A 13,733-nucleotide genomic window follows, 5' to 3' on the forward strand; every position below is an offset into this window, starting at 1 on the left:
TTATTGTTAACTTGACTGGATATATCCAATCACTTAGACAAACTTCTGGGTATGTCTATGGGGGAATTTGTTGTTTGCTTTTTGTTTTTTGTTTTTCAAGACCGGGTTTCTCTGTGTAGCCCTGGATGTCCTAGAACTCTCTCTGTAGATCAGGCTGGCTTTGAACTCAGGGGTAAGGGATTTATTTTTAACTCCCAGTTGGAGGATGCAGTCCCTCAGTGGGAAGCTAATGGCAGCAGAGCATGAGCTAGCTAGTCATACTGTATCCCCAGTCAGGAAGCTGCTGCTCAACTTGCCTTTTCCCTTCTAGGAAGTCTGAGGCCCCACAGCATAGAATGGTTCTGCCTACAGCAAGGATGTGATTTCTCACCTCAACTAACCTAATCTACAGCTCCCTTACAGACATACCCAAGGTTTGTCTCCCAAGTAACTAGATCCAGTCAAGTTGATAGTCAATGATAACTGTCACAGTCTCTTCTAAAAGCCTCTGAAATAGGATATCTCAGGCTGGACCTGGTGGTACAGGCTTGTAGCCTTGGGAGGCTAAGACAGGATTGTAAGTTCAAGCCAGCCAGGGCTACAGAGTGAGTTCAAGGCAGATAAAACGATGCCTGGGGCTTTCAGTGAGAGAGTCTGTTTCAAAATATAAAATAGAAATGCATCTCCCAATCCCTTTAAAGTAAATTTCTACTAAATAATGCATACAACAAGCTCAGAACAGAAATGTCATACATATGCTTTTGTACCACACAGGTATATGTTGGCTTCTTGTTTATCTGAGTGCAGTGGAGGAGGGCCACGGAAGTCTAATCTATAGCAGGAAAGTAAGGGGTTCGTCATCTTTGGGAGCTCTGATGAAGGCAGCCATAATGCCAGAGGAATAAAATGGTCCCGTTGTAAACCAGAGAATCCCCCAAAAGTGAAACTGAGGGAAAACAATAAATCCTCTTGCCTTTACTCACTTTTGTCTTAGTTTTATTTTTGAGGCAGCCTCCAGCCAGGCCAGCCTCCAGCTCCCCATTGCAGTCAAGGATACCTTGAACTTTTGATCCCACTGCCTCCACTTTGCTGTGTGCTGGGATCACAAGCATATGTTACCATGCCTAGGTTATGGGATGTTAGGGATGGACCCTGGGTGCTCCCTGTACGCTGGGTAAGCATTCTGTCGACTTAGCCATATTCCAAGTTCTCATTCATTTAGTCACTTTTATTATCAAGTCTAGAGATTGTGAAGTGAAGCCTGGTGCTGTTAGAATCCAGATAGCATTGCTGAAGAAAATTGTAGTCAGACTTTCTTTTGGGACTGCCACTTCCCAAATAATAACACAGAGACTTATTATTATTTATGAAAGCTTGACCTTCAGCTTAGGCTTGTCTCCAACTAGCTCTTACAATTTAAATTAACATGTTTTTTTAAAGGTTTGTTTTATTTTATTTATTATGTATACAACATTCTGCTTCCATGTATATCTGTACACCAGAAGAGGGCACCAGATCTCATAACGGATGGTTGTGAGCCACCATGTGGTTGCTGGGAATTGAACTCAGGACCTCTGGAAGAGCAGTCAGTGCTCTTAACCTCTGAGCCATCTCTACAGCCCCAAATTAACATGTTTCTATTAATGTACGCCACATGGCTTTTTGACTTCTCCTCCTTCTCTTTATCCAACTTATTCTGTGTCTTGCTGGCATCTTTCCCACACCTAGAATCATCACACTGTATTCTTATCTCTGCCTGAAAGTCTCTCCTAACCTCTCCTGCCTCTTTATTGGTCATTCAGCTTTTTATTAAACATGCCAGGTGCTTTAGGCAGGCAAAGTAAAACAGAGACACATCTTCACACAGTGTGATCAATCTCTTGCAACAGAAAACACCTCTGCATGTGCTCATGGTGGGAATGGTTACTAGATGGCTTTCCAGGACTTGGAAGTCACTTCTGTCCATCTCAGTCAAAATGACTGCTCTTCACTTGGATCTTTGCAACTATCTGATAGGTGGATTCTTTGACATCAGAGTCCCAAAACAGCACTTTCAGAGCATACCAGCCCTTCCATCTTCTAGATATGGCACCATGAAGAGCCATGATGCTCATTAGATGGGTACACACCTGGGTACTTCATTTTCCCTTCCTACCAACCACCTCTCTCAACTCAGCTCACCTTGATTCTGCAGTGTTATACTTAGGACCCCAGGAATAAAAACGTCACTAAATATGGTTGCATCGTGCCTGAAATTTAAGCACTCAAGTATAGAGACAGAGACAAGACTAAAAGCTTGCCTTGCTTCATAGTGAGTTCAAGGACAGCTTGGACTACATATGACCCTGTCTCAAAACAGAAGTAAAAATGATTGGATAGGTTTTGTATGTAGTGTATTCCTGTAATCGATCTCATTGATTACAAGAGGTAAGAGGTAAGGCATCAGTACCTCAAGGTTATCCTTGGTCACACAGAAAGTTCAATACTTGTCTGGGCTTCAAGAAACTCTATCTGAATTTTTTTATTCTTCAGGAAATCTCATACTGGAGTGAGATTAGCCTGAGTCCCTGGTGCCTGGTGAGAAATGGCTGGGGTGGATCTGCAGAGGAGAAACTGTTTCCCAGGAATATATTTTGGGAAATAAGTCTTCATATGTGTATTTTCTGGGTTTTCTTTCATCATCTCTATAAATCATAGCACTGCTGCTGGCAAAGCAGAGAGAAACAGATTTCTTTCTTTCTCTAGCTCTGGCCCAAACTGGGACTAACCCTCGTTTCCCCTACTAATTCATAATTCCTAATGATTTTAGTAAAGTGAGGAACATCAGACTTCAGATTCAGGCTGCACTTCTTTACATCTTAGGGTCCCTGACCCCCACCCTGAGGAGGGAGATGGGGTGTTTCTCCTTTATCTATCCTTGTCTAATTTGTGGATAAACCCTTTGCAAAACCAATCAACTCAGTGCTTAGTATGGAGAGGGCTTGTGATGGACATAACAAAAGTGCAGTGCTGAGCCAGTAACCAGCCAGGAGTTTGGGTGGCTAAGGCCAACTCCAACTTATTCTGTGTCTTGCTGGCATCTTTCCCACACCTAGAATCATCACACAGTATTCTTATCTCTGCCTGAAAGTTTCTCCTAACCTCTGAAAGTCAGAGCAGTGGTGCACTCTGAAAGCACTGGCTGGGTGAACAGCTGACAGCTTTTTCCAAGTACTTGGGTCACTTACCAATTCCTTGTTCTGGCCGAGGGATGTCTGGTGGAAAGACCTGGACATACTTCTGAAATAGGAGCACTTTTTTGTTCTGTTTTTAGGGGTTTTGTTGTTATTTATATTTTGTTTTGTTTTGTTGAGGCAGGGTCTCGTGTAACTCAAACTGGTCTCAAACATACATTGTAGACAAGGATGACTTGCAACTCCCAATCTTCCCGACTCAGACTATAGAAATGAGTCAATATGCCCCATTTAGACAGGGCTTCATGCTTGCTAGGCAAGCACTCTAGCAACTCTACCAAACAAGTTACATACCCAACCCTTCAACAGGAATATTTAGATTTTTTTTTTTCAGAGTCTGCCCTGAGAGAGCACAGAAAGTTCTCTGGCTGTGGACTTCTGGCAAGTCTCCACCCAGAAGCCCATCCCTTTACCTTTTTCTTTCCTACTAAGGCTTAGCTTATGTTCTCAGTAAAGGTCAATGCAGTAGTTCTCTATTGCGGGGTTGCAACTCCTTTGGGGTTGAAAGAACCTTTCACAGGGGTTACATATCAGATACCCTGCATATTTGATATTTACATTATGATTCTTAATAGTAGCAAAATTACAGTTATGAAGTAGTAATGGAAATATTTTTATGGTTGAGAGTCACCACAACCTGAGGAACTGTATTAAAGGGTCACAGCATTAGGTAGGTTAGGAGCCACTGGGCTAATGGTTCTGGCTGCTACCCTGCCTTGACCTCAATTTTCTCTCAACTGTGACAGCTCATTTCCAAGTCTGTGCCTTCAGGACCAAGTGCCTTCAAAATCCTGAGAGAAAGTGGGGGAGGGAAGGAGGGAGGAAGGAAGAGAAGGAGAAAGAGAGGGAGGAAGGGAGGGAGGGAGAGAGAGAGAGAGAGAGAGAGAGAGAGAGAGAGAGAGAGAGAGAGAGAGAGAGAGAGATGATTGGCTCTGGTTCAGCCAACTACAATGACTACTGTGGCTTCTTGTTATCCAAGAAGCCTATGCCTTTATGCTGCCTGCCTGACTTTATAGATGTGCACAGCCACTTCTAGGGTCTGCCAGTCCTGTACTCTGGCCCCTTCCAGGAAACACTCCTCCATCCTCTTCCCTTCACAGTGTCTATATTTGGAAGCTATGGATGTGGCTCAGTTGGCAAGACTGGTGCCTGGCAACACTTTAATGATAGATGTCCAAGCAATTCTCTAACTGGGTCTCCTATAATACAGTTTAATTCTGTCACTACCTGGACTTCCTCCTAGTTTATTTTATCGTTGTAGTGTATGTCTGTGTGAGTGTGGTTGTGTGGGTGTGCCACAGCACATATGCTGAAGGTCAAAGGTCAGAGGACAATTTGCAAACGTTAAGTTCTTTCCTTCCACCACAGGTTCTGGAAATCAAACTGAGGATGCCAACCTTATGTAGCCATCTCTCCGGCCCCTTCCTCAGCTCTGTTAGAGGCGGACTCTCAGAACCAGGTAAATGCTTAGAGAGACAATTGTGTTATCAGAGTATGGAGACAAGGGTGGCCAGAATTAGAACTTCCTGGGGTATCTCATGCTAGGAGAAGGCTGAAGCACAGTGCCAATCAAAAGAGGAGCTTGTCTCCACAGGAGATTTCACTCAGAACTAATGAGTTCTGATAACTTGTTAGGCCACCTTGCAAGAGAGAATAGCTGAGACAATGGTGGGTCAGTAGTGGGCAGTACCACACCCTTGACCAGGACTGCTTAGCTATCCATACCCACCTCTTATCCTCTGTTTAAACCTAGACCCTATATCAGGATCTAGAAGGTGGACTTGGAAGGGTCACTAGATCTTTGTCCCTCTACACAGCATGGCTATAATGAATGTGGGGATTTGAGAATGCTGCCCCCATAGATTTGAATATTTGGTCACAAGGGAGTGACACTATTTGAAAGGAATAGGAGGTGTGGCTTTGTTGGAAGAAATGTGGTACTGGGGTGGGCTTTGGGTTTCAAAAAGCCCATTCCAAGCCAGATCCAGATATAGATCTCTTAGCTACTTCTCCCCACCATGCCGTGCTCCCCACCATGACGACAATGGACTAAACCTCTGAACTGTAAGCGAGCCTACAGTTAAATGCTTTCCTTTAAAGAATTGTTGTGATCATGATGACTTTTCACAGCAATAGAACACTGACTAAGGCAATAAATAAACCTCCTTTTTCTGTTTTTTGATTATTATTATTTTTTAATTGGCCTGTTGAGGATGAGTGGCTTAGCCAAGCTGCCTAGGGCTGCCAGGGCCCACCTAGGTTCTGGTTCCTTTTTTTAAAAAAACACTTTATTTTTATTTCATATTCATTCATGTTTTGCCTGCATGTATGTCTGTGTGAAGGTGTCGCATCCCCTGAAACTAGAGTTGCAGACAGGTCTGAGCTGCCATGTGGCTGCTGGGAATTGAACCGGGTCACCTGGAAGAGCATCGAGTGCTCTTAACCACTGAGCCATCTCTCCAGGTTCTGATACTTACAACTCCAGTATCACACTGTATCTCAGCTCCTAGTCAGTACTCAGATGCTTGAGAGCAGAGGCCTTGCCTGGCTGCCTTGGAACCTCTACCACCCTTTGAAGACACTGAACTGTCTGGACAGTCAGCTGATTGTCATCCAGGGCTTAGCAGGTGATAAGCAGAGCTCTTCAGAGGACAGACGCTGAGGCCCCCAAGAAGAGATCATCCACGGGGCTGCTGAGGAGCAGACAGTTTCCAGGCTGCGGGCTGGGGCTACAGGAGGCCTGTGGGAGTGGATGTTCCTGAGACAGAGGACAAAGTCCTGTAATAAATTACATATACCCACAGTGCTTAGCCACTTCCTCTTTGGGCCCTTCTACCTCTTCTGTCCTTTCTCCCTCGCACTGCCAGGAGCTCGGAACCTGTCTCCCTACCTGGCTCTTTCAGGTGCCCAGGGTGGAGGGACAGGGAGTCAATAAGACCCCCATACCTGGATCTTGACAAGGTAAGAGAGTCCTGGCGAATGGGAAGGAGGGGCTCCAGGCAGAAGGTGGGTCTGGAGACATAGATCTGGGAACAGGGTGGGGCATGCCTGTGGAGTAGAGGGCTGGAGCTGCCCCTTCGGACCTAGGAAACCCCAAACCTCTATCCAGAAGGTGAGGGGGGCGGTTGATTGGAGCAGCAGGCTTACTGTGGGAGGCTGAGAAGGGTGAAGAAGGGCTATCAAGTCCTATGCTACAGGAGGACCGGCACCACTCAGGGAAGCGGCCACTGCTGCCTCTCCCCTCTAGTCGTCTCTCTGATGGAAGACCTCCCACAAAATCCGAGGGGCTGAGGACAGCACAGGTACCATACTGGGTCTGTGTTGTACCGTATGAGAAGGCTCCAGTGTATTTATGAACCGCTCTGGTGATGTTATCTCCATTTTATAGGGCTGAGGTGATTCAGCAAGAGCACAGATGGTCTTGACTTCTACCTAGATACATCCTCTTGACCCGCAGAGGCAGGTTCCTCTGTTTAGTCAGCTCGGGGTGGGGGGCGGGGCGGGGGGCAGAGGCATTGGTTTGTGGCAGAACAGGCACTCACTGGCCTCAGAGTCTTCTCAAGTTTTGAGTGTTGGGTGAATGAGATGGTAAAAGAGACAGATACAAGGCTGTGAGTGCCCCAGTTTTGGGCTTGGTGTGTAACATCCCCATCCATGGAGGAGGAAATTGGAGACAGAAGTCAGTCAAGACCTGCTGAGGTTTGGTATCTTGTAGTGTGTGGGTCCCTACCCTGACTCTCCTAAGTTGGGTATGAGTGTTTCTTATTGCTAGGCCTCCACTTAGGATCTACTTTATATCTGTGGATGCCAACTTTGTTCTAATTCCTAAGACCTCTGAACTCTGTTCAGGATTGAAGCTTTTTTAAAAAAGAAAACCATGAGGATCGTGAAGTTCTCATACTTGTACAGTAAGCGCTTTACTGACTGAGTGGTCCCCCCACCCCTTCCTTGTGCTTGAGCCCTGATAAAGTTCATTCAGTTGGTATTGCTTATTCTTCTTGTTTCCTATTTCAACCCAGCAAAAGAACATTGAGACAAATGGCATCAGCATACCTGACGCATGCATCCGCCAGTCTCTTCTCTGACACAGTTTTTTGGTGTTTGTTTATTCCTCTAGAACTGTCTCTAGCTCCTAGAACAAAGCCAGCTGGGATTCAAACAGGAACTGTAATGAAAGTTTTCTGGTACTATCCTATTAACTTAATCTGCGTCCAGAGGTACCTACTGAGATTTCCAGGTTCTGTGTCCCAGAGCAAAGAGCTGGACCAGGAACACGTGGCTAATGATGGAAATGGAGACCATTTATTAAGAAAGAGAAAGACACTCTCATACAAACACCTTCATCATTGAAACAGGAAACAAAACGGAGGCTTTATGTAGCTTACATATACACAAATAATGGAACAGGATTAAAAATAAATGAGGGGGCAAGATGAAGAGAAAGTCAAGGTGGGAAAATACAGTGCAACTGGGAAAAGAGAATGGAAGTGGGTCAGAGAGCTAGGAAAGTTCCCAAGCTCCAAGGCCCCAGTCCACGAGTCTCCATCTTTCACAGGCCATTGATGTAGCCTCTGCCTTACCTGGGATATGGAGACCTCAGGGCCGTTCTTAGCATATTCTTCATTTTTCATTCTTCCCTCTTTTCTCCCTCCATCTCACTTTCTTCTGCCTTTGTCTGTTGGGCACACAGGCTCTGGTTTCTCACCAGTGTGTGATCTTGGGTAAATCTCTTTACTCTGCCAAGCTTCAGTTCTCTCAAGTATGAGTGATTATAAAAACATTTACATATAAATGATTATCTCACAACTAAAGGGAATATTGTATCTGCAACTCTTGAACTAATGAATTCCGTAGCTACAAAAACAACTGGGGTGTGGCTCAGTTGGTAGGCTGTTAGGCTAGTATGAACTGAGCCCTGGGTTCAGTCTCCCTCAATGTATAAACTAGATGTGGTGATGCATGCCTGTAATACAAGTACTTGAGAGAAGGAAGGAAGATCAGAGTTCAAAGTTATCATTGGATACAGAGTGAGTTTGAGGACAACCTAGGATACATGAGACCCTATCTCAAGATAGGTAGGTAGGTAGGTGGATAGATAGATAGGTAAACAGATAGACAGATAGAAGGGAAAGAAAGAAGAGGAAAGACCGGGAGGAAAGCAGGAAGACAGGAAACAAGTTTGCTCTTGTGTGAGAGAAGCATAACAGCTTTTGATTCTTGGACTCTGGCAGGCTCTTTCCTTAAGGCTGACCATTATAAGGTCACTATTTATAGTGGCCTACTCTGGGCTTCCTTGGGGCCACTGGCCAGACTGGGTTAGTCCAGAATGCAGGCTTGTCTGGCCTAAATCTATCACCTGCTGAAGTGGACTCCTTGATCTCCTGGTCTGCTTGTGGCTCTTCCTCCTGCATCAGTCTTCCTTTCCATTGGGTGGTGACTCCCATGTCCTGGACCCTGTCTCTGGGGCCATGTGGAGAATAGTCAATCTCTGGTGACCTAGGATAGCGTCTATGACTTACTCAAGTCTTGGCCAGTCACAGATGTCCTTTCTACCCAGAGAATACTCATATCCTTTTGGCAGGCAAAACTCTGATATCCTTGGGGCTGGCATTTCACAGGCTAGGGTCAATGCTGGATTTTCTCTTTGGAACCTACTTTCCTTGCCTATGAGGCAAGAGGTCTCCAAGAAGAGCATAGACTCTGTGGCTTACATGAGAGAATCTGTACAAAGTTCCCACATGCTCTGACACAAGCCCCCAGCAATACCCCCCCTTCCTTCATCACCTTGACCTCCTCCCAGCCCCATTTCACAAGTGTTTTTCTACTGTTCAAGTTCAGTGACACCTGGGAGAGGTACTAGTGTGGTAATTCTGTGAAAGCATTGAGAGCCAGAAGTTCATACTCCATCCCCTCAAGGACAGACACTCTAACAGTGATTCAGGTTATCTGGGATGCCTACCCTATGTGTTCAATTCCATTTTTTTTCAGAGTTTACAAGGGAGCCTAGACTAAGATGAAGGTCTCACATTCCCAAAGGGCAGAGACTTTCAAATATAATAGTGTTCCCTTCAGGACAGTGCCTCATCTGCCTTCCTGGGCAGATCTATCTATCTATTTACATATCTATCTATCTATCTATATCTATCTATCTATCCATCCATCCATTTGTTCATCCATTCACCCATCCATCCATCCACTAGTGTATTCATCAATCTGCTCTCATACTCTCCTCAATCCATTTGCCTATCCATCTATTCACTGGTCCATGCATTCATTTAGAAAGCTGAGTTCTGCACAGTGAGTTCTTAAGTCTCACACAGTTGTGGGAGAGCCATTCACAGTGCCATTTAAAAACAGGGCCAAGTGCTAAGGCAGAAAGTGGCATCTTCTGCATGTGATGGGACTAGGACTATGTGTATATGTAAATGAGTGTGTGTTCCAAAAGCAGATCAAATACACAGACACAAACGTAAGAGAGGGACAATAAGGTACTTCAAGGCCTGCATGAAATCCAGGGTATCCTGTGTATAGGGGTGGCATGTGAGATGGACTATAAAGTAAAAAAGCACGCAGGTTATGATACTGAAGAGTCTTAAAAGGCAGCTGGTGTATTCAAATCTATGAGTCTATGGGGGTCCTTCTTATTCAAACCTCCAGATTCCACTCCCTGGTCCCCATCAACTGGTTTCAGAGTTCTGCCTGTCTCAGCCTCCCCGTCTGGGATTACAAAGGCCATACAGTTTCCATCCCTGATACTAACAAACTGTGTTTTGTGCTTTTCATAATTTTATGTATTTTTGTTTTGTTTTGTTGTTGCTGGTGTTTTTGTTTGTTTGTTTGGTTTTTGTTTTTTTTTGGGGGGGGGATCAGGCTTCTGGTTGTATTGAGTTTTCTTTTTTAATTTCTTGGTGTATTTCTGACCTACTTCTTTCAAAAACTTACTTCTTTTCTCCTCTTACTTTAGGGTCGTATTCATCTTCTTTCCACAGCTTGCTAGTACAGATGCTCAGGTCATAGACCTCAGGCCTTCCTTCTTTTGTAGCTCTTAGTGACCTACATTTCCCGTGTGGATTTCCCTCTTTGGATTTCACAAAGTTTGGTCAGTTGAATTTAGTAGGCATTTATTTAGTTGACATTGTTTTACTTTTTTTCTTGGGACTTTTTTTTTGGCCAATGTGTCTAGAAGTATATTTATTAGTCTCTGAATATATTAGGATTTTTCATTTGTTTTTCCAAGACAGGGTTTCTCTGTGTAGTCCTGGATGTCCTGGAACTCGCTCTGTAGACCAGACTGGCCTTGAATGCTCAGAGATCCACCTGCCTCTGCCTCCCAAGTGCTTCGATTAAAGGCATGCACCACCACCACCCAGCAACTTTTCATTTGTTTGTTATTGATTTCTAGCTTAGTTGCATTGTAGTCTGAGGAGATGCTTTACATGATTTATTTTTAAAAATTTGGTAAGGTGTGCATTATGGCCCAGAATGGAACGTGATCTCTCTTACTGAATGTTCCATGCGAAACTGAAAAGAATGTCTATTCTGCCATTTGTGGACAAAATGATATATAAAAGTCACAATTTGCACAGGGGTGATGTCATATTTGGTTGGTGGTGGTGTTGCTTGTTTGTTAGCCATACTGACTTTCTGCACGTTGATTCTGACTGTTTCCAATAGAGCCACATCCAAGTCTCTGACTGCAATGGTGGATTATGTTACTTCCTCTTACAGTTCCATCTCCCCTTTGCCTTATTATTTTAGCACTCATGGCAGGGGTGAGTGTCAATGCAAGTGATTACATTTCATGTCAGGAAGCAAGGAGAGACTAGATGGATGAGACGAGGTTGCATATTTCCATTCAAGGTCATACTGCCCTCCGTGACCTAAAGTGACTGCCCCATGTCTTAAAGTCCACAGATGCTCTCAGTTCTACCACTGTGAGGATCAAGGTTTTCATTTGTACCTATGAGGGACACTCAAAACAGAGCAGTATGTCAAAGAATTGGTGAACTCTTTTAGACTACTGCAGTAGCTAATAAAACTAGAGTTCTCACCCGGGCGTTGGTGGCACACGCCTTTAATCCCAGCACTCGGGAGGCAGAGGCAGGTGGATCTCTGTGAGTTCGAGGCCAGCCTGGACTCCAGAGCAAGTGCCAGGATAGGCTCCAAAGCTACACAGAGAAACCCTGTCTCAAAAAGCCAAAAAAAAAAATCCCCCAAAATCTAGAGTTCTCATGTAGGAGGCCAGAAGGATGAATGTGGACCACTGAAGCCCCTTCATGTGGGATGTCACCTCAGCATGCAGAGAGTGGAAAGCAGGGAGTGGTGGAGCTGGAAGCTGAGGGTGTCTTCTCTCTGTTTTTGTTTGTTGGTTTGGTTTGGTTTTTGAGACAGGGTTTCTCTGTGTAGCTTTGTAGATCAGGCTGGTCTCGAACTCACAGAGATCTACCTGCCTCTGTTGGTATTAAAGGTGTGTGCCAACACCACCCAGCTTGACTGCTCTCTTTTTATATGTATTTATTTATTGTATATGGCAGGGAACATACGGTGCCACATGTAAAGGTTCAGAATAGCTTTCGGGAGTCCATTTTGTCATTCTACAGTGTGGGTCTCCAGGGATTGAACTCAGGTCACCAGGCTTTGTGGCAAACATCTTCACCCTTTAACTCACTAGTCCCTGTTGGTTTTCTTTTTGTAACACAAGTTATAATGTACAGATTAAATAGCAGGAAGGAGATCTGTAAACAAGACAGTTCTTATTTTGTTTATTGAAAAGGACTGACCAAGGCAGGGTCAGGTTCCTCTAAGTCTTTTCCTTCCATCATCTCCCTGGGTTTTGTGAGATGGAAAGGGGCCAGACTCCCTTCAAGACCTCGGATTTGTTGAAGGGCTTCTCAGCATTTTGACAGACATTTATCCCCATAGCAGAGGATATGGGAACAAGAGCTGATTTTAGGATGAGGGAGAAGATTCTCCTCCTTTGCTAATCAGATGAAAATCTTGGCAAGCAAGGGAACTCGGTAAAGAATTTGAAACATGAAGTAGACCCCCCCTTCCCTGTACCCAAATCCTGCATTACAAAGAAAATCTGGCAATTAACACTTGTAAATTCTGGGAAGCTAGAGCTCCAGGGGTCCCCGAGGCTCCCTTGCCAGCCAGTCTTACCTACTTGCCAAGTTGTTCCATGCCAATGAGAGACTCTGTCTCTCAAGCCCAAGATGGATGGTGCCTGAGGAACAACGTCTGAGATTGTCCTCTGGCTCCTGTTGTGAGACAAGCTTCCTGGGAAGATGTGAACAAACGTTCACTCACCCAAGAGAGAGAGAGCCCACAACAGACCAAACGAATGATGCCACCGAAATCCAGCTTGGTGACCAGTGAGTTTTATTGGGGTTACTTACAGAAGTAGAAATAACTCAAAGACAGCTGCATTGCCATAGCCTGTCCCAGCATGTGTGACAGCTCACAAAAGCTAGAAACTGGGAGCACACTGCACAGCCTGCAGGAACTTGACAAGTGGGAGTGTCTTTTCCAAGCAGCTCAGTTAGTCTGAGACTCTTCCTTCCTTCCTTCCTTCCTTCCTTCCTTCCTTCCTTCCTTCCTTCCTTCCTCCCTCCCTCCCTCGCTTTCTTCCTCCTTTCCTTCCTTCCTCTCTTTCTTATTTTAGATTTTATTTTTTGTGTGTATCAGTGTTTGCTTGAATGTATATCTGTGCACCCTGTGCTTGGAGTGCTCCCAGAGGGCAGAAGAGGGTGTCAGGTTCCCTGGGACGAGAATCACAGATAATTGTAGTGCTGGGAATTGAACCCAAGTACTTTTGAAAAGTCGCCCGTGCTCTTAACTACTAAACCATCTCTCCAAAGCCCGTGGTCTGGACTGCTCTCTGCCTCTTCTGGGTGGTTCAGTTGGCCTGAGCCTGCTCTAGGTATCTCAGTTTGTTGAAAGTCTCTCCTAGTAGCTCTTATTGTTTATATAAGTTGCAGGATCTAGTGAATCTGATGTGAGTGTCAAGGACTTCAAGAGGCTATGTATTGTTTGCTTTCTGTTTAGCAGGACAGAAGATGGAATGTTTCATCTCCCTTTAGAATGCCCTGCATCTTAGTGAGCTTCCCTCCAAAGATGAAATGTTTTTGTTGTTGTTGTTGTTTTTGAGGAAGTCATTAAACAACACCTTCACCACACACTTGCACACATACTCATACTTGCGCACACATACATGAACATACACGTGCCAAGCTTTGGGAAAGTCTCAGCATTCCTCAGCTCTCACGTTCTCCAGTAGAATGGTTGATGCCATTTATTTTCAGAGCTGCCCCACTACTGGGCATCCTTACCCAACCATATAAGCCATTATTGTAGCAATATCATTTTCAGGGGTTTCCTATGCTCCTTCAGTAGACAGCTAATGACTGTATCCTTTCTGGCACAGGTCTATGCTAGAGGCAGGCAAACAGGAAATGAGCACCACAGATTTAGCAACTGCCTTGCCTGCTAACATAACATAAAGGGAAAGACAATAGCACT

The sequence above is a fragment of the Cricetulus griseus genome, chromosome 2, assembly GCF_003668045.3.
Source record: "Cricetulus griseus strain 17A/GY chromosome 2, alternate assembly CriGri-PICRH-1.0, whole genome shotgun sequence".
NCBI classification, from domain to species: Eukaryota; Metazoa; Chordata; class Mammalia; order Rodentia; family Cricetidae; genus Cricetulus; species Cricetulus griseus.